This window comes from Corylus avellana, chromosome ca9, assembly GCF_901000735.1.
Source record: "Corylus avellana chromosome ca9, CavTom2PMs-1.0".
Lineage (NCBI taxonomy): Eukaryota > Viridiplantae > Streptophyta > Magnoliopsida > Fagales > Betulaceae > Corylus > Corylus avellana.
The window spans coordinates 15140037-15154007 of NC_081549.1; positions in this window are offsets into that span (position 1 = coordinate 15140037).

Consider the following 13971-nt stretch of genomic DNA (forward strand, 5'->3'; position numbering starts at 1 on the left):
TAGCAAGCACTCAAAGATCTGCTTCTTGACTTGTTGTATAGTTGCGGTACAAAATATAGAACTCTTATTAGGATTAGCAAATAAGCCTTAGGGCTGGTTTGGGAGTGCGATTTCAATAAGTGCGAAAATTACGTTTTTAAAAATTGCGTTTTTAAAATCACTACTTTTTAAAATCGCACAGGCGTTTGGTAAAACATACTAAAAAGTATTTTTTTTATCAATTGAGTGTTTGGATAACATTAGCATATAATTGCGGTTTCATGACTAAATTACCAATAAGGATGAATAAGACTGAGAGGATGAAAAAAAAAAAAAAAAAAAAAAAAGAGAAAGAAGGGTTTTAATATATTTTAGATGGGTATTCTTGGTATTTTTTTCATTCCCGTTCTAAAAAAGGTAATTATTGCGCCAAATATCTTTTTAATAGAAATCGTGATTTTGTTTTAAATTCGCACTTTTTCAAATAAGCACCCTCTAATCAGCTTATGGAAATCGCAGATTTTTTTGCGATTTTAAAATTTGCGTTTTTAAAATCGCAATCCCAAACACCCTAAAGTTGCGATTTGGTTTAAAATCGCAGATTATTTTTTTAAAAACGCACTCCCAAACGCACTCTTAGATATGAGAAAACTCCTTAAGCACCTCCTTAATGATCTGAACAGGCCTTACAGAAGATTATAAAAGGAGAGTCAAGATTTTCCCTTCAAATGTAGGTTCAAAAGAAAATTCTCTCAGCATTGTGTGTAGCAAGTCATTTATAAATTAATCTCAAATTTCAACGTCGATTACAAGAGCTTAGGATTTACGGATTCAGGTGCCTTGCAATTCTAAGGGATTGAAGGGACTGGAATTTCAAAGATACATGCCGTTCATTTTTGCGAATTGAGGTCCCTGCAGTTTTTTCCAGTAATGATCCAAGGCATTCATTAAAACTACAACTTGGATTGAGATGCATAAACCTTTAAAAAATAGAATAGGTGTGGCCAAGCCACTCCTTAAGGTGGTCAGTCACCCCCTTGAGGAGTGTTTGACACTCGATTGGAGGTGAAGGGGTGATTAGCCACCCCCACCACCTGTGCACGCAAACCTTGAGGGTGATTGCACCACTCCCAAGCAATCAAGGGTGTTGCACAACAACCCAAACCATTAGGGGTACTCACGTCACCAACTAAACGTAAAATAGTAATAATTATTAAATTTTTAATATTTAAAATTACTCCAGGCAAATTTTGTTTAATTTTTTTGGAAAAATATATTATAAGTCCCTAAGTCAACGCGCCAAAATTAAAAACTACCTAGGTTTTTTTTTTTTTTTTGACAATTTACTCTTGGGTCAACCGAAACTACAATAAACTCCTTACCATCAATTTTTGTTAATTGCCGTTATTTTTATTTAAACAAACCGTTTAACTTAAGTCCACTTCAATCGATTTTTTGTATCATACGTGTCTAATATGGACACGTAGGATCAAAACTCACTGTTTTGGACCATCCAAAAACGGTGAGTTTTGGCTTAAACTTGAGGGTTTATTTTTTTGAAACCCCCAATTCCAAAGAACACGATCCAGATCGTGAAACCACCAAGCCACCTCAAGCGCAGAACCCACCGACGCAGAACCCACTGGCGATAGTACCCACTGGTGCAACCACTCAGTCCGGCGTTAGTTCTCTAACTAGGGTTCCGTGAAATCTGAAAATTTTGATTCAAAAAATTTTGGTTCGACGAAGGTATTTTTTGCAATTTGTTTGTGGGTTTTGTTGATTGAAAGAAATGGAAGTCTTTTATAGTAGTTTTAGGAATCTTTTTGTTGTATTGGAAGCTTTTTGTCGAAAGCCCATCCCACGCTTTTTGTCGAACATGTGTTGGATTTCTATATGCTTTATTGAGAGCTTGTATTGGAATATTGTGTATAATTTATTGCACTTTTGAGACAACTTTATTGTTACGAATTGGCAGTGGGTGTGGTCCACATTGGTTGTGGTCCTGGAATGAAACAATTATTTTTTAAGTTTAGTGGCAGACAGTCCCTTTATTGTTTTGTCATATTAGGCAGAAGGCATTCTATCAATTTTTTCTGTGGGGCTTCATTTCATTCAATATACAACTCACCGTGCTTATACTAAAAGTGTATGAATGTTCTGAATTTTGAGAAGTCAAATTTGGTATTTAATTTATCTTTTATTTTCATTTGAGTGAGGCTTTCCCTGTATAATACCCGTGTAACTGGCTCCTGCCTTTCTGTTTTCTTCATGGATATGTTATAATTTATCATAAAAGAAACATATGTTGACCAGTGGACACCTGATTACATATTTAATATCAGACATTTCACAGTTATCGACCCACATACCCATGTAATGCTATTATATTGAACATTGGTACTTCACTAATTTTACGTAATATGTAATAAACTGCATAATTACTAGGCCATGTGAAGAGGAGAATCCTAGGACATAAGCAAGGCTGAAACCCTCTTGAGATACAATTAGTCAAATGCATCTATCTCAACACAAAATGAGATCCCCATAATCCAAATAATAAATCTCTCCCAAATGGACGACTTGGGTTGATGCTTGTGTAATGTCCAGACTAAGATCCATACAATGTTTTGAGTTTAAACATACTCGCTTTTGGAAATGTAACTTTATTGCATTACATACTACACGTGCTTATTTAACTGACTATGGAAATGGGTGAAATAGTCCCATTAGTCATATTTATGACTCTATTGTATGCCTTTGTTGATCTTTCCACATATAATAATTGGTGGAAATTGCACTTTCCACATATAACATGCATGTGCAAAAGTTTAATGTTTATTATTATTATTATGTTTTGTCCTTTTTTCCCAAATGAATGGTTGCCAATTATGTCAATCTAAAATCCAAAATCAGCATAATTTGGGCATCTTGAGTCCAAAACATGCACGTTTAATTCTTAGTCTGAATAGGTTTATATATATTGGATCATTTACATATTTCATGCAATAGCTAGATTTTATTGTTTTTTCGTGTTTTCTTGTATGGACAAATATTTTTTTCTTACACTCTTTCATATGTTTACAGATATGGTTGTCAATATAATCATACACCACAGTGGGACAATTACCCATATCCCATTTACATACGTTGGTGGCGACGTCCATCAAGTGAAAGACTATGATGTTGACTATTTCAGTCTGTGAGAAGTAAAAGAGTTGGTTCGTAAGTTAAGATACAAGAGCGACGTTAAATGCCGGTATAGCATCGGTGACAATCCACATAATCAAGTGATACCTTTAAATAGTGATGCTAACGTTGTAGATTTTTTTAACATTGTGTCTGATTACACGTCAAAAGATGTTCATTTATATGTTGAACATATGGTGGACAATGCTGTAATGGTAGAGGAGCATTTATTTCTTCAAGCTCCTGAAGGACAAGATGGAGAAAGTTGTGGTGGGGTGGATGAAATACCTAGGGCTGCCTGTACTTTTAAGCTATCCAAGAAAGCAAGCAAGCAACCGACCACCAGCTGAGGAGGTACATACAATTTGAGTCGGATTCTTTTTTGTTTCTTTTTTCAAATTATATACCATGAGAGCACTTAGCCTTCCACGAATGACTATCAAAATTTTTGATTATTTCTTTTAGGGATGGATGACATACCTAATGCTGCTCGTGAAGATGGAGATGTAGAAGGACAAGCTGGAGAATGTGAAAATTCTCAATCAAGACATTTCAAAAGCCCATGGGTTAAAACTATGGCTGCCCGTTCTATTACGCCATCCAAGAAAGCAACTGACCACCAGCCGAGGAGGTACATACTTGAGTCGAATTCTTTTTTATTTTTTATTTTTTAAAATAATATTCACCTCACATAAAAATAACTCATAACAGCAGAGCCTAAAGTTAGATCACACAGCAAATAACATTATGTTTTCACACTTATTATTTGTATGGGAATTGTTGCTCCTGCATTTTAGATTTGTGACAAATCAATCATTCTATTAGAATTTGTCTAGAGTAAATCTAAAGTATTAGTAATAATGTTTGTTTATGTTGCTCATTTGTGAATTGTTGTAGTTGTTGATCCTTTTGTTTTTTTTTTTGTTTTTTCCAGTAAGTAGAATAAGAAGAACAACACGGGTTGCTCAACCTATTTTGCAAGACAAAGAGGACAATGTTAAACAACTTGGCTGAGAGCTTTAATGCTTGGATTAAAGAAGCTAGGAGTAAACCTATACTGACTATTGTTGAAGACATTCATCTGCAGATAATGGCACGCTTCCAGCAAAAAAAGAATGGAATCCAGTCGACGCAATACATAATATGCCCAAAGATCCAAAAAAAATTGGAGAGGTCAAAAAGTGATGCAAAAAATTATAATAGTCGATGGCAGAATGAATTAGAGTTTGAGATCGACCACGTGTACGATGCACGGCTTTTAGTCCAGTTAGATCATCACACGTACACATATGAAAGATGGCAGGTGAGTGGGATCCCTTGCTCACATGCTTGTACTGCAATTTACATGCATAAACATAAACCGAAGGATTATTTGGATGATTATTACAAGATGGACAAGTACATGCAAGGATATGCAGCTCGAATTTATGGCATGAAAGGTCCACAGACATGGCCAGCTGATGATCCATGCGATGAAATCCTGCTACCTATCAATAGAAGGGCTCCTGGTAAACCAAAGATTGCTAGGAGAAAAATTGTAGATGAGCCGATTAATCCCTACAAACTAACCCGTAGTGGAAATTGTAGGGGTTTATGGCATAATTACAAAGGTTGTCATTTACCTTTGAATCCGGATCGGAAGAAGTGGAAACCGAAGAAATATAAGCCAAAAATGATGTTGCTCAAGCACAAGTAAAACAAAGACATTTTACAACACAATGTTCATATACCAAATTTGTTAACTTAGTATTTATTTCAATAATATAATAATTAGGGTTAAATACTTAATACCTCCCCTAGGGTTTGATAACTTTTTTTTTTTTTTTTTTCCCTGTGGTTTGGTTTTTATCATAGGAAGTCCCTGTGGTTTTGATAAATAACCAAGTTAGTCCCTCCGTCAGTTGACCGTTAGTTGACCTAACGGAATTCCACGTGGACCAATCAGATATTGACATGTGGCACCTACTTAATTTTTTAAATTAAAAAAAAAAATGTATTGAAAAAAAAAAAAAAGGAAAAAAAATTGGGGGTGGCCGAGCGATCCCCTTGGCCATTTGGGGGTGGCCGAAACCACCCCCAATGGGTGCTGGCGGTGGTCGAAACCACTCCCAGTGGGTGCTGGGGGTGGCTGAAACCACCTGCAATGGTGGTTGGGGGTGGTTTTGGCCACCCCCTAGGCTCCAACGGGGTGGCCAAGCCACCCCCTTGGTGCCCAAGGAGGTGGCCGAAACCACCCCCTGTGGGTGCTGGGGGTGGCTCGGCCACCCTCATGGAACCTAGGAGGTGGCTGAAACCACCCCCAATGATGGTTGGGGGGCCAAGAGCCACCCCCAATTTTTTTTCCTTTTCTTTTTTTTTTTTAAAAAAAAAAACATTTTTTTTTTAATTTTTTAAAAAATTAACTAGGTGCCACGTGTCAATATCTGATTGGTCCACGTGGGATTCCGTTAGGTCAACTGACGGAAGGACTAACTTGGTCATTTATCAAAACCACAGGGACCTCCTGTAATAAAAACCAAACCTCAGGGGGAAAAAAATAAAGTTATCAAACCCCAAGGGGGTATTAAGTATTTAACCCTAATAATTATTGTTGGTATTTGTCTTAATGTCTGGTTAAATTATTTTGTAGGGATCAAAAGCTCAACCCCATGCAAAAACAGAAGCCCACTGGTCATCACAGCCAAGTGTTCGTACACGTAGGGCTACTCAGTCACAGGTAAAACCGATACTTTTTAGTCTACACATCTCATATAATTGTGCTTAAGAAAGTAATATTTCACAATGATTTCCATTTTCTTTTTTCTTTTGTAACCCATTCTTTGGATCCAACATGAACCATAGGCAAAAGCAGAAGCCAACGGGTCATCACAGCCAAGTGTTCGTACACGTAGGGCTACTCAGTCACAGGTAAAACCGATACTTTTTAGTATACACAATCATATACCTGTGCTTAAGAAAGTAAAATTTCACAATGATTTCCATGAATTTTTTTTTTTTTTTTTTTTTTGTTAACGCATTCTTTGGATCCCAACATGAACCACAGGCGGAAGCAGCAGTGGAATCATCACATCATGGTAGTACACGTAGGGCTACACGTGCACTAAGAAGCAGAGGAAGTAGTGCCACGCAATGATCACATTCCCTACTTACCAGATCTCTTCCTTTTGCCTTTTTCCCACATACCCATTTCATAATTAAGTTAGCTATGTTTTATGTTGGCTTTTTTTGGTTTTTTGTTTGTAATATAAAAAACATTTGGGGGATTAATTTTGGGACTCTCTTTGCTTGTTCACTTGATTGTTGTTCATGAAGCATTAAACTTGCATTGTTGGTTATTGAATTAAATTTTGGAATTTGGTCATGGCAATTAGCAATTCCATTGGTCATGGCAATTAGCAATTCCAGATTGTATTAGAGGACTGAATATACCAATTCTGCCTGCAAATTCTACTGTAGGATTGAATATTTCAAACTTAAGAGCAGCATACAAATAATCATAAATTGCCGCATAAGAATAAAAGTAATGCATAAAAATAGTTGTTTCTGAAAATAGTTGTTTCATAAAAGTAATCAGCCCACCTTCAATACATGAAAATAATTGTTTCTGCAAGAGTCAACAAAACTAATGCACATTTTGGTCACAGATAATGGTAGATTATCAATTACAATTAACTTAACCAAAAGTGAAGGATGCACAAGAACATTTAATAATTACCAATGCAATATGGTTACCAACAATATTTCAAAGATCATAAAAGCCATAACTATATATTGTTGTGGACAACATAGCTCAGTAAACAATATCCTTGACAACAACAAAATAGATATTCTATTCCATTCATAATAATCTAATTGCCTCCTTCCCATGCCTCAATGCCCAATCAACCCTAGACAAATTAGCAGTACACAAATCACCAACAAGAAAACCAACATATATGTTTGGATCCTCAGTCTGCCCCTAAGTGATGACACTTCACCATTCAGAAAATTAACTTGTTTATACAACCCAGGTAGGACCTCCCTTTTGTGAGCGCATGTTTCTTCGTCATACCATTGGAAAAAACAACATTGTCAAACTTTCTGTTATTACACAAAAAAATTGATAATTACGAACAAGCACAAAGTAACAACCATTTCTCAACACCAGATTAGCCAAATTCAAATACCTTCTTATAGTCATACATAGCACACTCATAGAATCGCGTCCCAGGATTTTTTATAGTCGTGGATGTTATAATTGGGGTTATAAGGCCGCACCTACATTGCACAGGTTCCATATCCTCTTCGACCGATGATATTACAGATGTCGACGACATTGACTATTCATTCTACAGTGAAACCCACAATTATTAGAAGTAATCACAATTCCCTTATGGGCTTCACTAAATAAAATTCACAAACCTTTTTCATCTTCCCATCGTAGAATTCGCTTTCATTGTCTCCTTCCTCGAAATTTTCCTTCCTCTTGTTCATCTTATTATATGAATCGAACAATATATAACTGACATGTGAGAGAATAATCAACCTCATAAAAGAAAAATAAAATCAAGCTTGCCAAAAAATTATTCTTACTTCAATTTGTAACTCTAAACAATACTAGGAAAAAAATGTACAAGGATTACAAAAGATAATCACATTGCTTAAAATGTGATTCCCTTGCAGAAATAGTTTGCTCCTAATAATCAGACATATGAGAACTAAGTTGTTAGTGTAGTAGCTAGAGTTGGTATATGAGCATATGTGGCTCCCTACAAACATGTAAATATGCAGTGTAATCAAACATGCAATAGGAAGAACTTAGCCTTAACATCCAACCACGTATATACATACTGCTCAATTGTAGAATGATGAAACTAGCGTAAACTATGCAACAAACAATTCATATTTTCATGTCCTCGGAAATCCACCATTTGAGTAGAGAAGCAAAAAAATAAATAGTTATACAGAGGAAAAAATCCCCCTTGACCAACCTTTGAAGCACATAAAAAACCAAAAGGTCAAGTTGTTCTATCAACTATGACTCTAGAACCAATAAATCCGGCAAAATATGATTGCATGGCCCTCTATCATTCTTCATTAAGATTTGCAACTAAATCATCAAATTAAAACCAAATTTATAGAATATTAGCAATAAACATGATTTCACAATCTCTAGTCTAGTAACTCACTACGTAGATTAGTAAGTAACACACCACCAGAAACCATGAACAACAAAAAGATTCCTAAAACTACTATGAAAGGCTTCCATTTCTTTCAATCAACAAAACCCACAAACAAATTCCAGAAAATACCTTCGTCGAACCAAAATTTTTTGAATCAAAATTTTCAGATTTCATGGAACCCTAGCTGAGAACTAACGCCAGACTGAGTGACGCCAGACTAAGTGGTTGAGTCGGTGGGTACTGTCGCCGATGGGTTCTGTTGCCGGTGGGTTCTACGTCGGTGGGTTCTGCGCTTGAGGTGGCTTGGTGGTTTCACGATCTGTGTCGCGTTCTTTGGAATTGGGGGTTTCAGAAAAATAAGCCCTCAAGTTTAAGCCAAAACTCACCGTTTTGGATGGTCCAAAATGGTGAGTTTTGATCCTACGTGTCCAATGTGGACATGTAGGATACAAAAAATCGACTGAAGTAGACTTAAGTGAAACGGTTGGTTTAAATAAAAATAACGGCAGTTAACAAAAATTGACGGTATGGAGTTTATTGTAGTTTCGATTGACCCGGGGAGTAAATTGTCGAAAAGTAAAACCTAGGGAGTTTTTAATTTTAGCGCATTGACTTAGGGACTTATAATATATTTTCCCTATTTTTTTTTTAGTTTTTTAATTTTCTATTAATTTTATATATTTTTTAAAATTTTAATTAGTTTTTTAAATTTTTAATGAGGTATATAGCCACGTGACAGTTTTTGATTGGGTTGACATAGATAGTATCTTTGTTTTTAGCCTTAAGCAATGTACCATATCACGATGCAAATTGAAACTTACTTGGGCAAAAATAAAGTCATTAAACCATGAATACTAAAAAAGTGATTAACACATAAAGAATTTGTATATGATGAAAATTCAGTCAATATATATATATGGTTAAAAATACCTTTGACCCTTGTGATTTAACAACTTTATATTTTTTTTCACCTATGTTTCAATTCTTATCGTAGATGATACCTTACTTTTAGCTAAAAGTAGAGATGGCACTTACGTCCAACTCACATTCAAAAATTGAAGGAAATCCAAGTAAATATGTTTAAAAATTGACATGAGTTCCTATACCTCATTAAAAATTAAAATTATTAAAAAGATTAAAAAAAAAAAAAAAAAAAAGAGTGGCTCGAGCGACCTCCAGCCAATTTGGGGTTAAACCACCCCATGGGACAACATAGGGTGGTTTCGACTACCCCCGTTTAGCAAGTTGGAGATGGTCAGCCACCATTTGTTTTCAATTTATTTTATTTTTAAGTTTTTTTAATGCTTTTAATAATTTTAGTTTTATTTATTTATTTAAGTTTTTAACGAGGTATCAGACATTTGTCAATTTTTTTTTTTATCCGCTTTAACCATTTTTGAGGTACTATTTACGATATAAAACGTTAAAACAAAATCAAGGTACATTAAAATAAAATAGTTAAACCATGGAGTAAAAATGTATTTAACCCTTATTTATTATATGATAATTTGGTATCTTTACAAATTCGGACCGGATGCAATACAGGAACAAAATGCAAGAAACCTTTCTAAATCAGGGCCAATTTATTTATAAGAGACCGGTAAACAAAATATAGGAAGTAAATTGGAGGAACCTGATAAAATCCTTTCTAAACCGGCTCGGGCCAATCTATTTACAATAGACCAGTCAATCGTAAACGAAACCTAGGAACTAAACCGTAGGAACCGGCTAAAATCCTTTGGAAGAACTAGTTCCCATAGTCAAAACTCCTAACTACCAGCTGTCAAACTCAGGCCAGCTTTGACCAAGCATTTATTTAGAATAGTGCATAAAAAACACAAAGTATTGTTGGTTAAACGACTAAATCAAATTTCACCTTTGTTTCGAGTGCTGCGATACGGTCTCGGCCAACCGCTATTTTCGTACTTGCCGGAGTAAGTTGCCTTTTGATCAATTTGGTCGCACACTCGACCTCAGCGGCAACTTCTTCAGATAGGTGTTCCTGCATAAGCTGTGGTTTGTGTCCATTCAATCTAGGCGCCGCAATTTGGTGTCCGTCGAAAGCTATCGGCGTACAACATTGCCTCCTCTATCCAGTCGCCGAAGGATTTTAGTCGACAACGAAGGCAATTCTAGAAACTTCTTCCACCTGTTACACTCCAAATGCATTTCCAGAAGAATTTGAGAGATAATACTGTATTGAAAATGGAATGAACTTATGTAGAGTATTTATTCAGACTTGAGCAATTCAATTACAAATCAATTCGAGTTTGATCATACTACTTTCTACAAATTACATCTAAGCTAAAAGCTACAACAAATTCTAAGCTTACAATTGAGAACAAAAGTCTGAATGAATGAATTAGTAGGCTTTGGGCCTTTTATAAAAAACAAGACTTAATAAAATAAGCCCACCCGTAGAGTATTATTTCTAAGTTGTTACAACAACCCAACTAACAAAAGCCCACGTGCGTTGACCCATTAATAACAACCAAACCAGCCCAACTAATAAAGTTCAGCATGTTATACTTCAAATGGACACCAACTGTGCTAACTGTTTCTTAACAGTATTTGCCCACGTGTTCTTTACTTTCCTCCTGTCTTGCGCACGTACCACTTTGCTGACTTCAAGTACTCCTCTTCCTTAAAGCTCCTAAGCTCTCTTCCTTTTATTTCCAAAACTTAGCCCAAAAGAACGGTAACAAATACCCCCTCTCTTCAAAACACCTTGCCCACAAGGTGTGGGTAAGATGATTTCAACTTACGAAAAACCACGCAAGTAGCTTCTTCAGGGTTTTGACCTTGCCAACGAAGCAGCAGCTCAACCACAACTTGATTATGAACCTTCCTCAAACGACGATCCAAAATCTCCTCAGGCTCAGGTTGGATCACTAGAGGTAAGTGGGTAATTGTAATCACAACTCTTCCTAACTTGAGCTTCAATTGGGAAACCTGGAAGCATAGATGTATTAAAGATCCAAGTGACAAGTCCAATTTATAAGCTACTAAACCCACTTTTGACAAAACCAGAAAAGGTCCATAGAAATGAGGGGAGAGCTTCAAGTTCCTACACTAAGCAACAAAAACTTGTCGATAAGGTTGTAATCTTAAGTAGACCCAATCCCCTTCCTTATATTCCCTTTTAGTGTGCTTCAAATCAACATATCTTTTCATCCTGTTCTGACTCTTCTGTAAATTCTCCTTCAAAAGCTGCAACACTTGATCTCGATGCTGGAGCTGATTCTCAACATAAGCTACCATAGTATTCCTCGGCATGTAGGTAAGCAGCCGAGGAGGTAAGCATCCAAACATGGCCTCAAATGGTGTCACTCTTGTAGAGTGATGGAAATAAGTATTGTAGCAATACTAAGCCAGTGGCAGCCAACTCACCCACTCATTTGGTTTATTAGAAACCATGCACCTCAAATAATTTTCCACATACTTATTCACTGCTTCAATCTGCCCATTAGACTGGGGATAGTAAGCCGTACTAAATGCTAGGAACACCCTACATCTTGAAAATTTTAGTCCAAAATTTGCTAGTAAAAATGGAATCCTTGTCTGAAATAATAGACTAAGGCATCCCATGGATTAAACAGCTGATGCATAAAGAATTGAGGTAGTTTGTCTGCAATGTAAGGATGTTTCAAAGGTAAGAAATGGTATCCACCACAACCCAAATCACACTGTGCCCTTATGATAAAGGTAGTCCCTCTATAAAATTCATAAAGATACTAAGCCAAGGTCTCTCAGGGATAGGTAAAGGCTGTAACAAGCCTGCAAGAGAAAGATTTTCTGCATTCACTCTTTGACAGATATCACATTCCCAAATGTACTTCTTAACATCAGTTTTCATCCCTGGCCAAAAAAAATCGTTCCTAGCCCTATGCATAGTCTTATCATACCATGCATGACCTGCAAGAGGACTAGCATGAACAAAGTGTCAAACTTTGTCTTTTAGAGTCTCCCCAATATACAATCTCTTCTTATATAGGAGAACTCCCTGCCTAAGAGAGAATTTTGTGTTATTTAGCAGCCCTTCTTCAACCTGCTGAACAAGGGCTTGCATAACAGATTAGTTAGATAACTTTCTTTTACTTCTGTCAACCACTCTAGAGTAGGGTAAGAAATTACTAATAAGGTCACAATTGGCTCATCTTCCTCATTCCTTCAAGAAAGAGCATCAGCAACTTTATTGTCTTGACCTTTCTTATACTCTACTATAAAGTCATAACCTAGCAACTTAGAAACCCATCTCTGTTGCATAGGAGTTTCAATTTTCTGTTCCAATAGAAACTTCAAACTTTGGTGATCCATTTTGATGGTTAAAGGATGGCCCAAAACATAAGGTTGCCACTTCTTCACTGCTGCCACCAATGCCACCAATTCTTTCTCATAAGTAGACATTAGTAAAAATCTACCTTTGAGAACTTGGTTGAAAAAAAGCTATTGGTTTCTGATTCTGCATTGAAACTGCCCCAATATCTCTTCCTGATGCATCACTCTCAATTACAAAAGGCTTAGTGAAATCTGGCAGCACCAAGACTAGAGGACTAGTTACTGCAATTTTAAGGGCATGAAAAGCTTGCTCTGCTGACTCACTCTAGAGAAAGGCATTCTTCTTCAGCAAATCTGTTAAAGGAGTTGCAATGGAGCCATATCCTTTGACAAATTTGTGATAGTAACCAGTAAGGCCAAGGAATCCCCTCAAAGCCTTTAGTGATTTAGGTCTTGGCCAATCTACCGTAGCACTTAGCTTCCTTCCATTATAGCTTTCACCCCTTCAGCAAAAATCAAATGCCCTAAATAATCAATTTTAGAACATCCAAATCTGCATTTACTCCTCTTGGCAAAAAGCTGATTGTATCTCAGGACCTCTAAGGTCAATTTCAAATGTTGTAAATGTGTATGCAGCTAGGACTATACACTAAAATGTCATCAAAAAACACCAATATGCATTTTCTCAAATATGGCCTTAAAATATCATTCATCAAACTTTGGAGAGTTGATGGAGCTTTTTTTAACCTGAAGGGCATAACCAGGAACTCATAGTGTCCCTCATGAGTCCTAAAAGCAGTCTTAGGCACATCTTCAAGTTTAACTCTGATTTGGTGATACCCAGACCTCAAATCTAGCTTGGAATAAACCCTAGAACCATGTAACTCGTCTAACAATTCATCAATCACAAGAGTGGGAAACTTATCCTTGATTGTCTCATTGTTTATAGCTCTATAGTCCATGCATATTCTCCATGATCCATCGGCTTTCCTCACCAACAAAACTGGAGATGCAAATGGGCTTTGAGAAGGTTTAAAAACTCCATATTCTAATAACTCCTTAATAATCATTTCAATCTCTTATTTTTTTGAAAGTAAGGATATCTGTAAGGTCTCACACAAACTGGTCTAGAACCAATTTTGAGGATAATTGCATGGTCATGTGACCTAGAGGGTGGCAAGTCTTTTGGTTCTTCAAACAAATCACCAAATTCTTTCAACAAGGCTTCTAGTTCGGACCCTGCTTCCACCAAACTTATATCTACTACATTGTCCAACAACTATAGTAATAACACTTTGGTATACCTCTCCTTCATCTCAGACAACTCTGTTTCCTCCAAAGGTTTGGAGCAACTAAACCTTGT